Source organism: Ranitomeya variabilis, chromosome 2, assembly GCF_051348905.1.
Source record: "Ranitomeya variabilis isolate aRanVar5 chromosome 2, aRanVar5.hap1, whole genome shotgun sequence".
Lineage (NCBI taxonomy): Eukaryota > Metazoa > Chordata > Amphibia > Anura > Dendrobatidae > Ranitomeya > Ranitomeya variabilis.
In genome coordinates this window covers 232,825,527-232,849,684 of record NC_135233.1, presented here as the reverse complement: position 1 = coordinate 232,849,684, position 24,158 = coordinate 232,825,527, and the positions used below count along the sequence as shown (strand labels likewise).

General features: G+C 43.7%; 1 protein-coding gene across 3 annotated transcripts in view; it reads right to left on the bottom strand.

Annotated features, from left to right (window-relative positions):
- LOC143805123 (discoidin domain-containing receptor 2-like) overlaps positions 1-24,158 on the bottom strand; it is a 207,907-nt gene that overhangs the window by 89,870 nt on the left and 93,879 nt on the right. For 2 of the 3 annotated variants that reach the window (XM_077284011.1, XM_077284013.1), the window contains exon 2: positions 12,870-12,974. The gene's annotated coding sequence lies outside the window, so the exon portion shown is untranslated. Of the gene's footprint in view, positions 1-11,657; positions 11,961-12,869; positions 12,975-24,158 lie in introns of all 3 variants that reach the window. The other variant, XM_077284012.1, reaches the window with a different exon arrangement.

Here is a 24,158-nt window from a genome sequence, read left to right as displayed (position 1 = left end):
AGCTGCACTCACTATTCTGCTGGTGCAGTCACTGTGTACATACATTATCTTACTTTATCCTGTACTGATCCTAAATTACATCCTGTATTATACCCTAGAGCTGCACTCACTATTCTGCTGTGGCAGTCACTGTGTACACACATTACATTACTGATCCTGAGTTACATCCTGCATTATACTCCAGAGCTGCACTCACTATTCTGCTGGTGCAGTCACTATGTACATACATTACATTACTGATCCTGAGTTACATAGTGTATTATATCCAGAGCTGCACTCACTATTCTGCTGGTGCAGTCACTGTGTGCATACATTACATTACTGATCATGTACTGATCTTGTGTTACATCCTGTATTATACCCCAGAGCTGCACTCACTATTCTGCTGGTGTAGTCACTGTGTACAGACATTACATTACTGATCCTGAGTTACATCCTGTATTATACCCCAGAGCTGCACTCACTATTCTGCTGGTGCAGTCACTGTGTACATACATTACATTACTGATCCTGTACTGATCCTGAGTAACATGCTGTATTATACTTCAGAGCTGTACTCACTATTCTGTGTGCTTTTTAGGAAATAGTTAAGGCAAACAAGCCTGTCTTACTGCTTATAGCTTCTTTTAATGCAGGGGTCAGCTAGTTTTCCTACATCAGAGGACAGGGCTGTGTACTGGGGACACATTCCTAAATCCAAATCGAAAGAGCCAGCGCTGATTAAACATTGAGCAAGCAAGGAACGTTGGAGATTTCTTTCAGCTCTGTAGCCTACAAGATTATGAGTGCAGCTCTGGAGCATAATCTAGGCTGTAATTTAGGATCAGTATAATATTTGTAATGTAATTAACCATAGTATGGGGATCGCAGGGAATCATGAAAAAGGCTATTTGGGGCAATTTACATTAAACTGTATTTAACGATGGTATGGTCCTTTAAATGCAGATGTTGGGTTGCAATAGCACAGTATGGGTTAAAATCCCTTCTGCGTCACAAAGTTATTCTAACCTCCTCCCCCACTGCACTTAAACTTTTTTTTCCGGAAACTTCTCTGGGCCAGATGAAATGCATGCTTGGCCCACAGCCCAGCTGGATTCATTCACTGGCAGTGAAAATTCCTGGAGTGGCTGATTACCGCAACTTGGGGGCAGGGATCGGGACTAAATCCATGGACCGTTCCTCTTCTCCATCCCTTGGCCACACCAGCCTGTTTTGCACTTGCATGGAAAGTTTTGGCTTTTTCGCTGCTCCCTTAGTTCAGGGGGAAGTCCTCCCTCATACTTCATTCTCCTTCAGCCTCTTTTGTTCCAGTGTGTACAGTATAAAGCAGGATGCACACAGATCTTGTACTATCACCCCCACTATGTACTACATATCGTCCGCCAAACCATAAGAAGACCATTTAGTAGTGCTGGGCCTTTGGGTGCTGTAGCAGATGTAGCACACAAGTGTTGGATTACTTTATTTCTTTTTTTTTTGCTTATGATACTGTTTCTTAAAGGGTGGACCTACTCTTAAAGAGACAGTAACTTCAGCACAACCCCTATTCAAATTGTCTTATAATAATAATGGCTATCAAAGAATGGAGGGCTCCTATTTCATCTAACCAGGCTCTAAGTGCCTTTTCCTCTGGAGGACGTGGTACAACCATGCGCCATTTATCGCTACATTCACCTGCCACAAAATGATATCATCGATCTGGTGCCGTGTTACACGGTTCTCAATAAAATAGATGTGAGACTAATATAATGTATGGTGGTGATGAGTTGTCAAGAGCAGACACTTGGGCATTACTTATATGACTAAAGTATGCCTTAATAAGGCAAATGGACTTTCCCTTTAAATGGGTCTCCTTCGAGGGAAAGTCTTTTTCTTAAAGTGATAAAAATGCATTTGTTTGCTTTTTATTCCGAAAGCGTGCCGCTCTTGTCCATGGTTGTGTCAGATTGGCCAGTCCATCCCTATTTCAATGAATGGATCTGAGCTTCAATACCTAACACAGCCCATGGGCAAGGGTGGCGCTGTTTGTAGAGAATACATAGTAGATTCTTTCTGGCTAATCCCAGTTAGTGGTTTAAGAAATGGGTTCGAAAAGTGATTAAAGGGATTAAAAGGCATAAAAGGGGTCCTCAAGTGCTCCCACCTCACCCTCTCGAAGAGGACTTGGCATCACCATCTACTCTATAATTGTCTAAGGGTCACTTCCGTCTGTCTGTCTGTCCTTACTGTCTTTCTGTCACGGATACTCATTGGTCGCGGCCTCTGTCTGTCATGGAATCCAAGTCGCTGATTGGTCGTTGCAAAACAGCCACGACCAATCAGCGACGGGCACAGTCCGGCGGAAAAATGGCTGCTCTTTCCTCCCCATAGTCAGTGCCCGCTCCGTACTTCCCTCCAGTCTGCCCTCACACAGGGTTAATCGCAGCGGTAACGGACCGCGTTATGCCGCGGTGTAATGCACTCCGTTACCGCAGCTATTAACCCTGTGTGACCTACTTTTTACTATTCCTGCTGCCTATGCAGCATGAATAGTAAAACGATCTAATGTTAAAAATAATAATAATAATAAAAAAAATCGTTACGGTATATACTCACCGTCCGTCGGCCCCCGGATCGACAACAGGCCTTTCCTGCTCGCGACGCTCCGGTAACCGGTCCATGCTGCGATCTCGCGAGATCTTCAGACCGGAGCACACGAGCAGCGTCGGTAACCGCTTCGCTTGGATCCAGGGGCTCCGGAAGGTGAGTATATAACTATTTTTTATTTTATTTCTTATTTTTAACAGGCATATGATGTTTACATTGCTATATACTACGTGAGCTGGGCAATATACTACATGGGCTGGGCAATATACTACGTGGCTGGGCAATATACTACATGGGCTGTGCTATATACTACGTGGCTGGGCAATATACTACATGGGCTGGGCAATATACTACGTGGACTGCGCAATATACAACGTGGGCTGCGCAATATACAACGTGGGCTGCGCAATATACTACGTGGGCTGCGCAATATACTATGTGGGCTGCGCAATGTACTACGTGGGCTGCGCAATGTACTACGTGGGCTGCGCAATGTACAACATGGGCTGCGCAATGTACAACGTGAGCTGCGCAATGTACAACGTGGGCTGCGCAATGTACTATGTGGGCTGCGCAAGGTACTACGTGGGCTGCGCAATATACTGCGTGGGCTGCGCAATATACAACGTGGGCTGCGCAATATACTACGTGGGCTGCGCAATGTACTGCGTGGGCTGCGCAATGTACTGCGTTGGCTGCGCAATGTACTGCGTTGGCTGAGCAATGTACTGCGTGGGCTGCGCAATGTACTGCGTGGGCTGCGCAATGTACTGCGTGGGCTGCGCAATGTACTACGTGGGCTGCGCAATATACAATGTAGCCTGTGTCATGAATCCCCAATGGCTAGGGATAGCACAGGACAAGCAAAGTATAACAAATATCGGACGAGCTCTAGGGTGATGGAACCTGGGCTGACCGCTGCCCTACGCCTGACAAACGCAACTAGAGATAGCCAGGGAGCGTTCCTACGTTGGTTCTAGACGCCACGCACCAGCCTAAGAGCTAACTAGTACTGCAGAGAAAACAAGACCTCACTTGCCTCCAGAGGAATTAACCCCAAAGGTATAGTTGCCCCCCACATGTATTGACGGTGAAATGAGAGGAAGGCACACACATAGAGATGATGTATATAGCTTTAGCAAATAGAGGCCCGCTGAAAACTAGAAAGCAGAATGATACAAAAGGGGACTGAGCGGTCAGCAAAAAACCCTAATCAAAAAAACCATCCTGAGATTACAAGAACCCATGTGCCAACTCATGGCACATGGGGAGAACCTCAGTCCACTAGAGCAACCAGCTAGCATAGAGACATTCTAAGCAAGCTGGACCAAAAACCAAACAACTGAAAATCAGCACTTAGCTTATCCTGAAAGATCTGGGAGCAGGTAGGCAGGAACCAAACAGAGAACATCTGAACACATTCATAGCCGGCAAGGGAAATGACAGAAAGGCCAGGTAAAATAGGAAACACCCAGCCTCTGATGGACAGGTGGAAACCAAAGGCCGCAACCCACCAAAAGTCACCCAGTACCAGTAGTAACCACCAGAGGGAGCCCACCAACAGAATCCACAACAGTACCCCCCCCTTGAGGAGGGGTCACCGAACCCTCACGAGAACCCCCAGGGCGATCAGGGTGAGCTCTATGGAAGGCGCGGACCAAATCAGTCGCGTGAACATCGGAGGCGACCACCCAGGAATTATCCTCCTGACCATAACCCTTCCACTTAACCAAATACTGGAGTTTGCGTCTGGAAACACGAGAATCCAAGATCTTTTCAACAACATACTCCAATTCTCCCTCCACCAGCACCGGAGCAGGAGGCTCGACCGAAGGAACAACGGGCACCTCATACCTCCGCAACAACGACCGATGGAACACATTATGAATAGCAAACGATGCTGGGAGATCCAAACGAAAAGATACAGGGTTAAGAATCTCCGAGATCCTATAAGGACCGATGAACCGAGGCTTGAACTTAGGAGAAGAGACCTTCATAGGGACAAAACGAGAAGACAACCACACCAAGTCCCCAACAAGAAGTCGGGGACCCACGCGGTGACGGCGATTAGCAAACTGCTGAGTCTTCTCCTGAGATAACTTCAAATTGTCCACCACCTGATTCCAAATCTGATGTAGCCTGTCCACCACCACGTCCACTCCAGGACAATCCGAAGATTCCCCCTGACCAGAAGAAAAACGAGGATGAAACCCCGAATTACAAAAAAAAGGAGAGACCAACGTGGCAGAACTAGCCCGATTATTAAGAGCAAATTCGGCCAGTGGCAAAAAAGCAACCCAGTCATCCTGATCAGCAGAAACAAAACACCTCAAATAAGTTTCCAAGGTCTGATTAGTTCGCTCCGTCTGGCCATTTGTCTGAGGATGGAATGCAGACGAGAAAGACAAATCAATGCCCATCTTGGCACAAAACGTCCGCCAAAATCTAGACACAAACTGGGATCCCCTGTCAGAAACGATATTCTCCGGAATCCCATGCAAACGAACCACGTTCTGAAAAAACAAAGGAACCAACTCAGAGGAGGAGGGTAACTTAGGCAAGGGCACCAAATGAACCATCTTAGAAAAGCGGTCACACACAACCCAGATAACGGACATTTTCTGTGAAACCGGGAGATCAGAAATAAAATCCATGGAAATGTGCGTCCAAGGCCTCTTCGGGATGGGCAAAGATAACAACAACCCACTAGCCCGTGAACAGCAAGGCTTAGCTCGAGCACACACTTCACAAGACTGCACAAAGGTACGCACATCCCTAGACAAGGAAGGCCACCAAAAAGACCTGGCCACCAAATCTCTTGTACCAAATATTCCAGGATGACCAGCCAACACAGAAGAATGGACCTCGGAGATGACTCTACTGGTCCAATCATCCGGAACAAACAGTCTTTCTGGTGGACATCGATCCGGTTTATCCACCTGAAACTCCTGCAATGCGCGTCGCAAGTCTGGGGATACGGCGGACAATATTACCCCATCCCTAAGGATACCAGCAGGCCCAGTGTCTCCAGGAGAATCAGGCACAAAACTCCTGGAAAGAGCATCTGCCTTCACATTCTTTGAACCTGGCAGGTATGAAACCACGAAATTGAAACGAGAAAAAAATAATGACCAGCGAGCCTGTCTAGGATTCAAACGCCTGGCAGACTCAAGGTAAATGAGATTCTTGTGATCAGTCAAGACCACCACGCGATGTTTAGCACCCTCAAGCCAATGACGCCACTCCTCAAATGCCCACTTTATGGCCAAAAGCTCCCGATTACCCACATCATAATTGCGCTCGGCGGGCGAGAATTTTCTAGAGAAGAAAGCACATGGCTTCGTCACCGAGCCATTAGAACTTCTCTGTGACAAAACCGCCCCCGCTCCAATCTCGGAAGCATCAACCTCCACATGAAAAGGAAGTGAAACATCTGGTTGACACAACACAGGAGCAGAAGAAAACCGGCGCTTAAGTTCCCGAAAGGCCTCCACGGCCGCAGGAGACCAATCAGCAACATCAGCACCCTTTTTAGTCAAATCAGTCAAAGGTTTAACAATACTGGAAAAATTAGCAATGAACCGACGATAAAAATTAGCAAACCCCAAGAACTTCTGAAGGCTCTTAACAGATGTAGGTTGTGTCCAGTCACAAATAGCCTGAACCTTAACGGGATCCATCTCAATAGTAGAAGGAGAAAAAATGTACCCCAAAAAAGAAATCTTCTGGACTCCGAAGAGACACTTTGAGCCCTTCACAAACAGAGAATTGGCCCGCAAAACCTGAAACACCTTCCTGACCTGTAGAACATGAGACTCCCAGTCATCAGAAAACACCAAAATATCATCCAAATACACAATCATAAACTTATCCAGATATTCACGGAAAATATTGTGCATAAAGGACTGAAAGACTGACGGAGCATTGGAGAGTCCAAAAGGCATTACCAAATACTCAAAATGGCCCTCAGGCGTATTAAATGCGGTTTTCCACTCATCACCCTGTTTTATCCGCACCAGATTATACGCACCACGAAGATCTATTTTAGTGAACCACCTAGCCCCCTTAATGCGAGCAAACAAATCAGTAAATAATGGCAATGGATACTGGTATTTGACTGTAATCTTATTCAGAAGGCGATAATCTATACAAGGCCTCAGGGAACCATCTTTTTTTGCCACGAAAAAAAAACCTGCTCCCAGAGGGGACGAAGATGGACGAATATGTCCCTTTTCCAAGGACTCCTTAATATAATTCCGCATAGCAGTATGCTCTGGCAGTGACAGATTAAATAAACGACCCTTAGGGAACTTACTGCCAGGAATCAATTCTATAGCACAGTCACACTCTCTATGAGGAGGGAGCGAATTGAGCTTAGGCTCCTCAAAAACATCCTTATAATCTGACAAAAACGCAGGGATCTCCGAAGGAGTCGATGAAGCGATAGAAATCGGAGGTGCATCATCATGAACCCCCTGACATCCCCAGCTTTGCACAGACATTGTTTTCCAGTCCAGGACAGGATTATGAGTTTGTAACCATGGCAGACCAAGCACTAGTACATCATGTAAATTATACAGTACAAGGAAGCGAATCACCTCCTGATGAACGGGAGTCATGCGCATGGTCACTTGTGTCCAATACTGCGGTTTATTCATAGCCAATGGTGTAGAATCAATTCCCTTCAGAGGAATAGGAACTTCCAGAGGCTCTAGACTAAAACCGCAGCGTTTAGCAAATGACCAATCCATAAGACTCAGGGCAGCGCCTGAATCCACATAGGCATCGACGGAAATGGAAGACAGTGAAAAAATCAGAGTCACAGACAAAATGAACTTAGACTGCAGAGTATCAATGGCAAAAGATTTATCAACCCTTTTTGTGCGTTTAGAGCATGCTGATATAACATGAGCTGAATCACCACAATAAAAACACAAACCATTTTTCCGCCTATAATTTTGCCGTTCACTTCTGGACTGAATTCTATCACATTGCATAGTCTCAGGTGCCTGTTCAGAAGACACCGCCAACTGGTGCACGGGTTTGCGCTCCCGTAAACGCCGATCAATCTGAATGGCCATAGCCATAGACTCATTCAGACCTGTAGGCGCAGGGAACCCCACCATAACATCCTTAATGGCCTCAGAAAGACCATTTCTGAAGTTTGCAGCCAGGGCGCACTCATTCCACTGAGTAAGCAGCGACCATTTCCGAAATTTCTGACAATATATTTCCGCTTCATCATGCCCCTGAGAGAGGGCTAATAAAGCCTTTTCAGCCTGAATCTCTAGGTTAGGTTCCTCATAGAGCAATCCCAATGCCAGAAAAAACGCATCCACACTGAGCAACGCAGGATTCCCTGGTGCCAATGCAAATGCCCAATTCTGAGGGTCGCCCCGTAGGAACGATATAACAATCTTGACCTGTTGAGCAGGGTCTCCAGAGGAGCGAGATTTCAAAGAGAGAAACAATTTACAATTGTTCCTGAAATTCAGGAAGGTAGATCTATCTCCAGAAAAAAACTCTGGAATAGGAATTCTAGGTTCAGACATGGGAGTGTGAACAACGAAATCCTGTATGTTTTGAACCTTTGCCGCGAGATTACTCAGGCTGGAAACCAAACTCTGGACATCCATGATAAACAGCTAAGATCAGAGCCATTCAAGGGTTAAGAGGAGGTAAGAAGCAGCTAGACAGCAATTAAGGGCTAGGCAGCAAAACTCTGAAGGAAAAAAAAAAAAAAAAAAAAAAAATTTTTCCTTGAACACTTCTGTTGTGAAATTGGATTCTGGGCTCCCCCGGTGGCCACTTGTGGAATTGTACTTGTGTGCATCATCCCCTCTGTTCACCTGCTCCTATCAGGATGTGGGAGTCGCTATATAACCTTGCTCCTCTGTCAGTTTCATGCCGGTCAACAATGTAATCAGAAGCCTTCTGTGCATGTTCCTGCTACTAGACAACTCCTAGCTAAGTTGGACTTTTGTCCTTGTGTGTTTTTGCATTTTGTTCCTGTTCACAGCTGCTGTTTCGTTACTGTGTCTGGAAAGCTCTTGTGAGCGGAAATTGCCACTCTGGTGTTATGAGTTAATGCTAGAGTCTTAAAGTAATTTCTGGATGGTATTTTGATAGGGTTTTCTGCTGACCATGAAAGTGCCCTTTCTGTCTTCATGCTATCTAGTAAGCGGACCTCGATTTTGCTAAACCTATTTTCATACTACGTTTGTCATTTCATCTAAAATCACCGCCAATATATGTGGGGGCCTCTGTCTGCCTTTTGGGAAAATTTCTCTAGAGGTGAGCCAGGACTGTCTTTTCCTCTGCTAGGATTAGGTAGTTCTCCGGCTGGCGCTGGGCATCTAGGGATAAAAAACGTAGGCATGCTACCCGGCCACTTCTAGTTGTGCGGCAGGTTTAGTTCATGGTCAGTATAGTTTCCATCTTCCAAGAGCTAGTTCTCATATATGCTGGGCTATGTTCTCTCGCCATTGAGAATCATGACACACTTCTTTTCCTCCTGCTTCAGCCCAAACAATTAACACTTTGTGGGCCGGCTATACTGTCATGAATCCCCAATGGCTAGGGATAGCACAGGACAAGCAAAGTATAACAAATATCGGACGAGCTCTAGGGTGATGGAACCTGGGCTGACCGCTGCCCTACGCCTGACAAACGCAACTAGAGATAGCCAGGGAGCGTTCCTACGTTGGTTCTAGACGCCACGCACCAGCCTAAGAGCTAACTAGTACTGCAGAGAAAACAAGACCTCACTTGCCTCCAGAGGAATTAACCCCAAAGGTATAGTTGCCCCCCACATGTATTGACGGTGAAATGAGAGGAAGGCACACACATAGAGATGATGTATATAGCTTTAGCAAATAGAGGCCCGCTGAAAACTAGAAAGCAGAATGATACAAAAGGGGACTGAGCGGTCAGCAAAAAACCCTAATCAAAAAAACCATCCTGAGATTACAAGAACCCATGTGCCAACTCATGGCACATGGGGAGAACCTCAGTCCACTAGAGCAACCAGCTAGCATAGAGACATTCTAAGCAAGCTGGACCAAAAACCAAACAACTGAAAATCAGCACTTAGCTTATCCTGAAAGATCTGGGAGCAGGTAGGCAGGAACCAAACAGAGCACATCTGAACACATTGATAGCCGGCAAGGGAAATGACAGAAAGGCCAGGTAAAATAGGAAACACCCAGCCTCTGATGGACAGGTGGAAACCAAAGGCCGCAACCCACCAAAAGTCACCCAGTACCAGTAGTAACCACCAGAGGGAGCCCACCAACAGAATCCACAACAAGCCTGCGCAATGTACTACGTGGGCTGCGCAATGTACTGCGTGGGCTGGCAATGTACTACGTGGGCTGCGCAATGTACTACGTGGGCTGCACAATGTACTGCGTGGGCTGCGCAATGTACTGCGTTGGCTGCGCAATGTACTGCGTTGGCTGCGCAATGTACTGCGTGGGCTGCGCAATGTACTGCGTGGGCTGCACAATGTGCTGCGTGGGCTGCGCAATGTATTGCGTGACTGTGCAATATACTACGTGGGCTGTGCTATACACTACGCATACATATTCTAGAATACCCGATGCGTTAGAATTGGGCCACCATCTAGTGTAATACATGGTCACCCATTGACCACTGGTGATAAGTTCAGCACTGGGGGGCCCCCTACCATCACATCATACAATTGCCAATATAGCACCGAGCATTATCATAGAATCATAGAATGATAGAGTTGGAAGGAACCTCCTGGGTCGTCTGGTCCGACCCCCTGCTCAAAGCAGGATTCACTAAATCATCCCAGACAGATGTCTGTCCAGCCTCTGTTTAAAAACTTCCATGGAAGAAGAACTCACCACCTCTCGTGCCAGCCTGTTCCACTCATTGATCACCCTAACTGTCAAAAAGTTTTTTTCTAATATCTAATCTGTGTCTCCTCCCATTCAGTTTCATCCCATTGCTTCTAGTCTTTCCTTGTGCAAATGAGAATAAAGCTGATCCTTCTACAATGTGACAGCCCTTGACATATTTGTAGACAGCTATTAAGTCTCCTCTCCGTCTTCTTTTCTGCAAGCTAAACATTCCCAAATCCTGCAACTGTTCCTCATAGTCCATGGTTTGCAGACCGGTCACCATTCTGGTCGCTCTTCTCTGAACTTGCTCCAGTTTGTTGATGTCTTTTTTTAAAATGTGGTGCCTAAAACTGGACACAGTATTCCAGGTGAGGTCTGACCAAAGAGGAGTACAGGGCAATAATGATTTTGCGTGATCTAGACTGTATGCTTCTGTTAATACATCCCAGAAATGCATTTGCCTTTTTTTGCTGCTGCATCACACTGTTGACTCATGTTCAGTTTATGATCTATTAGTATACCCAAGTCTTTTTCACATGTGCTGTTGCTTAGCCCTATTCCTCCCATTCTGTAAATGCCCTTTGCATTTTTATTGCCCAGATGTAGTACTTTGCATTTTTCTTTGTTAAAAACCATTCTGTTAGTTGCTGCCCACTGCTCCAGTTTATTTATATTTTTTTGAATCCTCTCGCTCTCTTCTGTAGTATTAGCTATCCCTCCTAGCTTTGTTTCATCAGCAAATTTAATTAGTGTACCCTCAATTTCTTTATCTAAATCATTGATAAAGATGTTGAACAATACAGGGCCCAGGACAGAACCCTGTGGTACCCCACTTGAGACATTCTTCCAACTGGATGTGCAGCCATTTACAACCACTCTTTGGGTCCGATCACTAAGCCAGTTATGAATCCACCTAACAGTTGCCTTGTTCATTCCATACTTAGTCATTTTTTCAATAAGGATGGTGTGAAATACTTTGTCAAATGCCTTGCTGAAGTCAAGATATACTATATCTACAGCATTTCCCTGATCCACCCAGTCAGTGATTCTGTCATAGAAGGAAATTAAGTTAGTTTGACATGACTTATTAGTTACAAAGCCATGCTGACTCTGGTTTGTCACTTCATTCTTATCCAGGCACTTACATACATGTTGTTTAATAATTTGTTCAAAGATCTTTCCTGGTATGGAAGTCAGACTCACCGGCCTATAGTTCCCTGGGTCCACCTTCTTCCCCTTTTTGAAGATAGGAACTACATTTGCTCTTCTCCAGTCTTCTGGGACTTCTCCTGTTCTCCATGAATTTTCAAAGATTTTGGAGAGTGGTTCAAAAATTTCTTCTGCTATCTCCTTCAGTACTCTGGGGTGTAATTCATCTGGACCTCGAGACTTTAATTCATTTATGTTAGCTAAGTGTTTCCGCACTATCTTTCTGTTTACAGATATCCTGGATTCTTCTACTCCTTTTATAGGACAGTGAAGATCAGTTGATGTTACATTTCCTTTCTGAGAGAAAACAGATGCAAAATAGGAATTTAAAAGTTCGGCCTTCTCAACATCCTATCTTACCATTTCATCATTTTCATCCTGTAAATATCCTTATAGCATCTTTTACTTTTCTTTTACTTTTGTCATATCCCCAATATCCTTTTTTACTGCTTTTGATGTCTCTTGCAAGCCTTAATTCATTGTCCGCTTTAGATAATCTGATTCGTGCCCTGCAGATTCTGCAGACAGCATTACATTCTTCTTTAGATATGCCTCCCTCTTTCCATATGATAAACATTTCTTTCTTCCATTTTAGCATGTGTTTAAGTTGTGTGTTCATCCATCCTGGCTTCCTTAAATGCTTTGTATTCTTCCCTCTTTTTGGAATTGTTAACGACTGTGCTTTGAGAATCTCATTTTTCAAGATTTTCCAGCCTTCCTGGACATTTTTGTCCTTAAGGATATCCAGCCATTGGATCCCTCCGACTCTTTCTGAAGCCCTTAAAATCTGCCTTTCTGGAATCTAACCATGAAGTCTGGTGGCAGAGGATGGCTGGTGTAGTAGTATGGGGGCAGTGGATGGCTGGTGTAGTAGTATGTGTTAGTATACTGTTCTGCAGGAGCTGGCGCCGCTCCCTTTTCCCATAAATATAAAACAATATACAGCAGACTTGTATTCATCCTCATGTAAACATCTCTGCAGAATTATCTCTATTCCTTGCCAGCAATCAGTTCTAACTAATCACTGCCATATCCATTTCCTCTTAAAAGGTCCTAAAGGAAAGAACCAATGATTGTTTTATAAAGCACCACTCATCCCGTGCTCCCTGGTTCATGCTTTTCCGGAAAACAACAGTAAAGACTGGAACAGTGACAGAATGTTGCCATAATGCGGAAACAATAAGGTAAGTCATATCTTGTACCTACCTCAACTCTCGTCAGACCCTCATGCCCAAAATAGGGGTGAGATTTCTTTAGGAGACCTGGTTCAATACCGTCAACGTCCAATATATCCTCTAAACTTTGAGATTCCTATATAAAAAGGAATTAAAATGTTATGCCATATTACATTTCACTTATTATGTCTATAGAAAACGTCCCTATCCATGCATGTGACATCAGCAGTGAGGCTTATAATGTAGCTCTACTGTTGTAAGCTCGAGATTATAGTGCTATTGGCCCTTTAAATATTTAGTCATTAATATTTCCATTAATTCAGGACAATCCGTATAGGAAGGGGAACTGGGAGAGGGGAATATGCTGCTTTATCAAAAATTCATTGTCTCCCAGGGAAAGGGTGGAGCACAGAGGCTGGAGCTCCACATCAGGTCATCGCTGTTTCATGGGCCAAGATTTGGGAAGCAGAAAGCAGGCAAATAAATCAGCGCTCAATCTGCTGTAGGTTCGCACTTTATATATAATATTTTACATCTTCTAGATTATGTGATGGTAGAGGAGTGGGATACTATGTTGTAGGTACAGGGATTTCAATCGCACCTGGGCCCTAGAGCCTATGAGGTCCCAAAAGTCACTTTGACCCATATGTAAAGACCAATACTATTAAAGACTTGCCTTGTTGCAGTTTTGCTTTGAGGCCCATGAGCTTCAAGTTACGCTACTGCATAGGGGCATTTACAGGGCTATAATGGTAGACAACCATTGGTCAAAAGTATGCTTAGACCAAGTGTAACTAAACAGAGCAAGAAGGGGGGCGATTCTCAAAAAGGAATATGGTTGTTTATTCTTTTAACCCCTTTACCCCCAAGGGTGGTTTGCACGTTAATGACCGGGCCAATTTTTACAATTCTGACCACTGTCCCTTTATGAGGTTATAACTCTGGAATGCTTCAACGGATCCCGGTGATTCTGACATTGTTTTCTCGTGACATATTGGGCTTCATGATAGTGGTAACATTTCTTTGATACTACCTGCGTTTATTTGTGAAAAAAATGGAAATTTGGCAAAAAAAATTAAAATTTTGCAATTTTCCAACTTTGAATTTTTATGCCCTTAAATCACAGAGATCTGTCACACAAAATACTTAATAAGTAACATTATAACCCCCCACAAGTGACACCATTTTGGAAAGTAGACCCCCCTAAGGAACTCATCTAGATGTGTGGTGAGCACTTTGACCCATTAAGTGATTCACAGAAGTTTATAATGCAGAGCCGTAAAAATAAAAAATCATATTTTTTCACAAAAATGATTTTTTCGCCACCAATTTTTTATTTTCCCAAGGGTAAGAGAAGAAATTCGACCCCAAAAGTTGTTGTACAATTTGTCCTGAGTACGCTGATACCCCATATGTGGGGGTAAACCACTGTTTGGGCGCAAGGGAGAGCTCGGAAGGGAAGGAGCGCCGTTTGACTTTTCAATGCAAAATTGACAGGAATTGAGATGGGACGCCATGTTGCGTTTGGAGAGCCACTGATGTGCCTAAACATTGAAACCCCCCACAAGTGACACCATTTTGGAAAGTAGACCCCCTAAGGAACTTATCTAGATGTGTGGTGAGCACTTTGACCCACCAAGTGCTTCACAGAAGTTTATAATGTAAAGCCGTAAAAATAAAAAAATAAAACATTTCCCACAAAAATTATATTTTAGCCCCCAGTTTTGTATTTTCCCAAGGGTAACAGGAGAAATTGGACCCCAAAAGTTGTTGTCCAATTTGTCCTGAGTATGCTGTTACCCCATATATGGGGGAGACCACCGTTTGGGCACATGGGAGAGCTCGGAAGGGAGGAGCGCCATTTGGAATGCAGACTTAGATGGAATGGTCGGCAGGCATTACATTGCGTTTGCAGAGCCCCTAATGTATCTTAACAGTAGAAACCCCCATAAGTGACCCCATATTGGAAACTAGACCCCCCAAGGAACTTATCTAGATGTGTTGCGAGAACTCTGAACCCCCAAGTGTTTCACTACAGTTTATAACGCAGAGCCATGAAAATAAAAAAAAACATTTTTTCCCACAAAAATTATTTTTTAGCCCTCAGTTTTGTATTTTTCCAAGGGTAACAGTTGAAATTGAACCCCAAAAGTTGTTGTCCAATTTGTCCTGAGTACGCTGATACCAAATATGTGGTAGGGAATCACCGTTTGGGCGCATGGCAGAGCTCGGAAGGGAAGGAGCGCCATTTGGAATGCAGACTTAGGCTACGTTCACATTTGCGTTGTGCGCCGCTGCGTCGGCACTGCAACGCACAACGCAAACAAAAACGCAGCAAAACGCATGCACAACGCTGCGTTTTGCGCCGCATGCGTCCTTTTTTTCATTGATTTTTGACGCAGCAAAAATGCAACTTGCTGCGTCCTCTGCGCCCAGACGCGGGCGCCGCAGGGACGCATGCGGCGCAAAACGCAAGTGCGACGCATGTCCATGCGCCCCCATGTAAAATATAGGGGCGCATGACGCATGCGGCGACGCTGCGGCGCCCGACGCTGCGGCGCACACCGCAAATGTGAACGTAGCCTTAGATGGATTGGTCTGCAGGCGTCACGTTGCATTTGCAGAGCCCCTGATATAACTAAACAGTAGAAACCCCCCACAAGTGACCCCATATTGGAAACTAGACCCCCCAAGGAACTTATCTAGATGTGTTGTGAGAACTTTGAACCCCCAGGTGTTTCACTACAGTTTATAACGCAGAGCCGTGAAAATAAAAAAAACATTTTTTCCCACAAAAATTATTTTTTAGCCCCCAGTTTTGTATTTTCCCAAGGGTAACAGGAGAAATTGGACCCCAAAAGTAGTTGTCCAATGTGTCCTGAGTACGCTGATACCCCATATGTTGGGGTAAACCCCTGTTTGGGCACACGGGAGAGCTCAGAAGGGAAGGAGCACTGTTTTACTTTTTCAACGCAGAATTGGCTGGAATTGAGATCGGACGCCATGTCGCGTTTGGAGAGCCCCTGGTGTGCCTAAACAGTGGAAATCCCCCAATTATAACTGAAACCCTAATCCAAACACACCCCTAACCCTAATCTCAACAGTAACCCTAACCACACCCCTAACCCTGACACACCCCTAACCCTAATCCCAACCCTATTCCCAACCGTAAATGTAATCCTAACCCTAACTTTAGCCCCAACCCTAACTCTAACTTTAGCCCCAACCCTAACTTTAGCCCCAACCCTAACTGTAGCCCTAACCCTAGCCCCAACCCTAACCCTAGCCCTAACCCTAGCCTTAACCCTAGCCCTAACCCTAACCCTAGCTCTAACCCTAACCCTAGCCCTAACCCTAATGGGAAAATGGAAATAAATATATATTTTTTTTCCCTAACTAAGGGGGTGATGAAGGGGGGTTTGATTTACTTTTATAGCGGGTTTTTTAGCGGATTTTTATGATTGGCAGCCGTCATACACTAAAAGACGCTTTTTATTGCAAAAAATATTTTTTGCGTTACCGCATTTTGAGAGCTACAATTTTTCCAGATTTTAGTCCACAGAGTCATGTGAGGTCTTGTTTTTTGCAGGATGAGTTGACGTTTTTATTGGTAACATTCTCGGGCATGTGACATTTTTTGATCGCTTTTTATTCCGATTTTTGTGAGGCAGAATGACCAAAATCCAGCTATTTATGAATTTCTTTTGGGGGGGCGTTTATACCGTTCCGCATTTGGTAAAATGGATAAAGTAGTTTTATTCTTCGGGTCAGTACGATTACAGCGATATCTCATTTATATCTTTTTTTATGTTTTGGCGCTTTTATACGATAAAAACTATTTTGTAGAAAAAATAATTATTTTTGCATCGCTTTATTCTGAGGACTATAACTTTTTTATTTTTTCGCTGATGATGCTGTATAGCGGCCACTGTTTGTTCGGCGGTATGATAATAAAGCGTTGTTTTTTGCCTTGTTTTTTTTTTTTTTAAACGGTGTTCACTGAAGGGGTTAACTAGTGGGACAGTTTTATAGGTCAGGTCGTTACAGACGCGGCGATACTTATATGTGTACTTTTATTGTTTTTTTTTATTTAGCTAAAGGAATGTATTTATTGGAACAATTTTTTTTTATTATTATTATTTATTTACTTTGCCCCAGGGGGGGGCATCACAGAAAAGTGACAGATCGCTGATCTGACACTTTGCCGTGCACTGTGTCAGATCAGCGATCTGACGTGCACTGCAGGGAGGCTTCCCGGCGCCTGCTCTGAGCAGGCGCTGTGAAGCCACCTCCCTGCAGGACCTGGATGCAGCCCCACGGCCATTTTGGATCCAGGGCCTGCAGGGAGGAGATGCTCGGTACAAGGTGAGCACATCGCCTTGTACCGATCGTCTCAAGGAAGCACGCAGGGAACCCCCTCCCTGCGCGATGCTTCCCTATACCGCCGGAACACTGCGATCATGTTTGATCGCAGTGTACCTGGGGTTAATGTGCCGGGAGCGGTCTGTGACCGCTCCTGGCACATAGTGCCGGATGTCAGCTGCGATAGTGAGCGCGGCCGATCGCTCTGGACGTACTATTCCTCCTTTGGGAAGTAAGGCCCACCCCACATGGACGGAATAGTACGTCCAATGGCAGAAAGGGGTTAATTCTCCAACAGGGGACAATGGCTTCACGAGGATGGGTGATGACGTGAGTATGGTTTAATTAAGATTGATTAAAGGAGTCAGTGTCATTCTTTTAATTAAAGGACTTTATTCTGGGTGTGTGTTTTTTATATAATATCAGTATGGGTTAGTAATGGGTGCATATTATAGATGCCTCAACATTACTAACCTCTGGGCTTGATGTCACATAACAATACAAAGGTGACATCAACCCCCACAACTATTCCCCCGGTTGCCACTGCACCAAGGCAAGTTAGAGGAGCAAGGCTAAGTGCCAGAATTGGTGCATCTTGTAGATCCGCCTTTTCTGGAGAGGCTGAGAGTTGATGTTTTTAGCCTGGGGGCAATATCCATTCCCCCTTCCCAAGCTATTAATATCAGCCCATAGTTTTCTGCCTAGCCTTTGCTGGTTATTAATTATAGGGGGATTCTACGTCATTTTTTGGGGGTCCCCCATTTTACTAACTAGTAAAGGCTAAGTATACAGCTGTGAGCTGATATTAATAGCCTGGGAAGCTCCATGGGTATTACCCTCTTCCCAGGCTATAAACATCTGCCCTCAGTCATCGACTTTCTCTCTGTTGGTTTGTAAAATTACGCAGGAGCGCACGTAATTTTTTTCAGAAAAATAATCTTTTATTAATTACATGTACAGTAGGCTGGACACGCACTGTACTACTTATATATGTGACTGACATTTTTATATCTATCTATTCTATGTGTATATATTGTATGTATTCTTTCTTTTCTAGTCTGTCAGGTCAGGTTGTACATGGCTGCTGAATTACCGGCTTTTCAAAGGACGTGGATGTGTAAAAATCATGATGTGACGGCAATCGCATGATCTGAGTGCCGTGCATTTTTTTATGACACCCACTGACTTGCATTGGCGAGCTTCGTCCGATATACCTGGTATGAGCTGCAAATCATAAATTAACATTGGTCAGAGTGCAATAAGATTTTTTATCAGATTGCACTCATCCATTTTTCTCGCAGAGGAGTACGAGCAGTATAAAGGGAATCTGTCACCACATTTGATCTATCTAAACTATTGCTATTTTTCATACAGGTTATAGACGGCTGATTAGGACTCATGTCCATCACAGTGAAAAAAAAATCCAATTTCGGTCCAGAAAAGTAGGAGTGTCATGCAAGTGCCATGCGATTTTCATGCGAGTACAATCCGATTTTTCACACCTTGCATCCGATTGACATCCAAACGCCATGCGATTGCTATCCGATTGCAATGCGATTATAACATGAGCTTTTACATAGCGCAATTCTTTATGTCGTTTACACATTTTTCCAAGAAAATATTCTTCGATACATAAATATATATTTAGAACAAAAGTCAAAATAAGCAATTTATAACGGCCAAGAGAGGAATTTAACACCTCGCTCCCAAAGTAAGTACATTAAAACAGGTAGTAACAGATGGAATACTCCCCAAAAGTATAAACACCAGAAAGAATGGAGTAAAAGAAAACCACCAAAATGAATTAAAATCCAGTAAAATGTAAGTCATACATAGCAGCACAGATACGGGAAAAAAGGAAGGAGACATGCTGGTACAGCAGGAAAAAGGTGGACAACAAAGTAACCAGAGGTAAGCAAGATCATAAACCATATACCAAAATAAATGCAAACAGTAACAGTAACAAACACATGAAAAAAGGCTGGTGAATAATCAGAAGTTGTCAGTACATACAACACCAGACTCATATGCCCTACAGGGTTAATCCAACTTACCCATTATGACTGGTGGTGACCGCACCTCTCCCTGCTGCCCCCCTTTGACGTGCATTTCACGGCAGCTTTTTCAGACAGGGGAGTACCTTGTGCTGTATCCCAGGAGTTTATATAGGGGATGCGACCCTGGACGTGTCCCAAAGACCGTGCACCGGAAGTATCTCCTTCCCCCATGGCCATCAGTACACTGTGCACATGTGGGCAAAATTTCACCCAGTGACGTCAATGGACATGCGCACAGTGCACAACATGATAGCCGCGGACAAAACAAGATGGTGCAGGAATCAAGGCGCACGTGCGCACTACGGGGGCCATTTTTAAGAAGACAGAGGGCGCGAGGGCCCATAAAGTCTACAATGGTAAGACGAATAAGTGTAGACGGTGTAAAGGTCCACAGACAATGATCAAAGTATTGCTAACGTGTAAAAGGGCATAATGGCCCAAGAATAATAATATACACTACCGTTCAAAATTTTGGGGTCACCCAGACAATTTTGTGTTTTCCATGAAAACTCATACTTTTATTACTCAAATTAGATGCCAAATGAAGTTAAAATCTAGTCCAGACATTGACAAGGTTAAAAAAAAAAAGATTTTTATTTGAAATACTAATTTTCTCCTTCAAACTTTGCTTTTGTCAAAGAATGCTCCCTTTGCAGCAATTATAGCATTGCAGACATTTGGCATTCTAGCAGTTAATCTGGAGAAATTTCCCCCCATGCTTCCAGAATCCCCTCCCACAAGTTGGTTTGGCTTGATGGGCACTTTTTGCACCATACGGTCAAGCTGCTCCCACAACAGCTCAATGGGGTTGAGATCAGGTGACTGCGCTGGCCACTCCATTACAGGTAGAATACCAGCTGCCTGCTTCTTCCCTAAATAGTTCTTGCATAATTTGGAGGTGTGATTTGGGTCACTGTCCTGTTGTAGGATGAAATTGGCTCCAATCAAGCGCTGTCCACAGGGTATGGCATGGCGTTGCAAAATGGAGTGATAGCCTTCCTTATTCAATATCCCTTTTACTTTGTACAAATCTCCCACTCTCTCTACCAGCACCAAAGCAACCCCAATGTCCAATGTCTGTGTCCTTTTGCCCATATTAATCTTTTCCTTTTATTAGCCTGTCTCAGGTATAGCTTTTTCTTTGCCACTCTGCCCTGAAGGCCAGCATCCTGGAGTCGCCTCTTCACTGTAGATGTTGACACTGGTGTTTTGCGTGTACTATTTAATGAAGCTGCCAATTGAGGACATGGGAGGCGTCGATTTCTCTAACTACAGACTCTAATGTACTTGTCTTGTTGCTCAGTTGTGCAGCGGGGCCTCCCACTTCTCTTTCTACTCTGGTTAGAGCCAGTTTGTGCTCTCCTCTGAAGGGAGTAGTATACACCGTTGTAAGAAAGGGTTTTCAAGGGTATTCTAACCATCCATTAGCCTTCTTACACAGTTAGCAAACACAAAGTACCATAAGAACACTGGAGTGATGGTTGTTGGAAATGGGCCTCTATACAACTATGAACATATTGCATTACAAATCAGACGTTTGCAGCTAGAATAGTCATTTACCACATTAACAATGTATAGAGTGTGTCACGTACCCACTTCTCAGCACGTGACCTGGGGTTGCCCCTGCAAGGGTTAATCTATCTCCCCTCTCTCAGTCCAGCATTTAACCTCTGTCCTATGCTACAATAGGAGCATAAATCACACACCGACCCAGGCCACACACCCGCTCATACATGCTGCCACCACTCACCGAAGACACGGGTGATGAGTCCCGGAAATATTACTACTACTGTCTGACAATCATAAGGCTCACATACTTTAAGGCTATGGATTCTTTAGAACATGCAAGGTTCAACTTGTTAAAGTTTTATGCTTTAATACAAAAAGGTACAGTGCTTACAATAAAAAGAGTATTAAATATGGTAATAAAAAGACATACAATATGCAAAACAGTTATAAAAATAAACGGGAGAAAACTTACAGAAAATATCTAACTTTGTAGTCTGCTTTCTGCTCCCTGAGGGGGGGACGAATATGGACTGGAACACATCAGCTTGGCTACCCTTCAATCTGTGAACACCCCCCCCCCCCCCTTTGTGTGCAGCTCTAATTTATAGAGTCACCCTGGAGGTCAAATTTCCAGACCAGCCTCTCAGGTTGATATTATAATTGCTTGTCTCTGATTGGACCATGGCCACTCCACCAATGAATATATTATTTCCTCTGAAATGCTCTGTGAAAGTTTCTCACTGATAGTGTCAGGCTGTAATTGACATCTCCCCTCAAAAGAGCCGAAGGTGTGAAACGTTTCCCCTTCCTGGTTCTTAGCGAGACCCCCTGGCGAGATTGGATACAGTAGAACTGCTTTCTCAGGATAACATATGCTGTGACCCCTGTGAGACCTGCAGTCTCAGGACAGATGTTAAATTACTGCTAGTCACACATATATACCTATACATATTTCGCTACAGAGTGTATTTCTGAATCATTTCATGCTAGCTTCATTGGAAAAAACTGTGCTTTTCTTTAAAAAATAAGGAAATTTCTAATGGATTATTAGAATACCCTTGAAAACCCTTGTGCAAGTATATTAGCACAGCTGAAAACAGTTTGGCTGATTAGAGAAGCTATAAACCCGACCTTCCTTTTGAGCTAGTTTAGAATCTGGAGCATTACATTTGTTGGCTCCATTAAACTCTCAAAATGGCCAGAAAAAAAGAACTTTCATGTGAAACTCGACAGTCTATTCTTGTTCTTAGAAATGAAGGCTATTCCATGCGAGAAATTGCCAAGAAACTGAAGATTTCCTACAGCGGTGTATACTACTCCCTTCAGAGGAGAGTACAAACAGGCTCTAACCAGAGTAGAAAGAGAAGTGTGAGGCCCAACTGAGCAACAAGACAAGGACATTAGAGTCTGTAGTTTGAGAAATCGACGCCTCACAGATCTTGCAGGCTGTATTTCACGACTTACCTAGGTGATATAATAAAAAAACAGAGAGTAGGCCAAGGCTGATGACACATTAAGTAAAGCTATTACTGATAGTCTGCTAATCTGGCATAGTACAAAAACTTTATCTGAGGCCATATGATCACTTTTCAGGAGAAATCTCCTTGATTTTTACTTCTCTTCCAGTAAATTTTATACACTCTCCTTAACCCCTTCACCCCCAAGGGTGGTTTGCACGTTAATGACCAGGCCAATTTTTACAATTCTGACCACTGTCCCTTTATGAGGTTATAACTCTGGAACGCTTCAACGGATCTTGGCGATTCTGACATTGTTTTCTCGTGACATATTGTACTTCATGATAGTGGTAAAATTTCTTCGATATAACTTGCGTTAATTTGTTAAAAAAAACGATATTTGGCGAAAATTTTGAAAATTTTGCAATTTTCAAACTTTGAATTTTTATGCCCTTAAATCACAGACATATGTCACGCAAAATACTTAATAAGTAACATTTCCCACATGTCTACTTTACATCAGCACAATTTTGGAACCAAATTTTTTTTTTTTGTTATTGAGTTATAAGCATTAAAAATTGACCAGCAATTTCTCATTTTTACAACACCATTTTTTTTCAGGGACCACATCTCATTTGAAGTCATTTTGAGGGGTCTATATGACAGATAATACCCAAGTGTGACACCATTCTAAAAACTGCACCCCTCAAGGTGCTCAAAACCACATTCAAGAAATTTATTAACCCTTCAGGTGTTTCACAGGAATTTTTGGAATGTTTGAAAAAAAGTTAAATGTTCATTTTTATTTACACAAAATTTATTCAGCTCCAATTTGTTTTATTTTACCAAGGGTAACAGGAGAAAATGGACCCCAAAAGTTGTTGTACAATTTGTCCTGAGTACGCTAATACCCCATATGTGGGGGTAAACCACTGTTTGGGCGCATGGCAGAGCTCGGAAGGAAAGGAGCGCCATTTGACTTTTTAATGCAAAATTGACTGGAATTGAGATGGGACGCCATGTTGCGTTTGGAGAGCCCCTGATGTGCCTACACATTGAAACCCCCCACAAGTGACGCCATTTTGGAAAGTAGACCCCTTAAGGAACTCATCTAGATGTGTGTTGAGCACTTTGACCCAACAAATGCTTCACAGAAGTTTATAATGCAGAGCTGTAAAAATAAAAAATCATATTTGTTCACAAAAATGATCTTTTCGCCCCCATTTTTTTATTTTCCCAAGGGTAAGAAAAGAAATTAGACCACAAAAGTTGTTGTGCAATTTGTCCTGAGTATGACGATACCCCATATGTGGGGGTAAACCACTGTTTGGGCGCATAGCAGAGCTCGGAAGGGAAGGAGCGCTATTTTACTTTTCAATGCAAAATTGACTGGAATTAAGATGGGACGCCATGTTGCGTTTGGAGAGCCCCTGATGTGCCTAAACATTAAAACCCCCAACAAGTGACACCATTTTGGAAAGTAGACCCCCTAAGGAACTTATCTAGATGTGTTTTGAGAGCTTTGAACCCCCAAGTGTTTCACTACAGTTTATATCGCAGAGCCGTGAAAATAAAAATTCCTCTTTTTTTTCACAGAAATGATATTTTAGCTCCCAGCTTTGTATTTTTACAAGGGTAACATAATAAATTGGACCCCAAAAGTTGTTGTCCAATTTGTCCTGAGTACGCTGATACCCCATATGTGGGGGGGAACCACTGTTTGGGCGCATGACAGAGCTCGGAAGGGAAGGAGCGCCATTTGGAATGCAGACTTAAATGGATTGGTCTGCAGGCGTCACGTTGCATTTGCAGAGCCCCTGATGTACCCAAACAGTAGAAACCCCCCACAAGTTACCCCAAATTGGAAACTAGACCTCCCAAGGAACTTATCTAGATGTGTTGTGAGAACTTTGAACCCCCAAGTGTTTCACTACA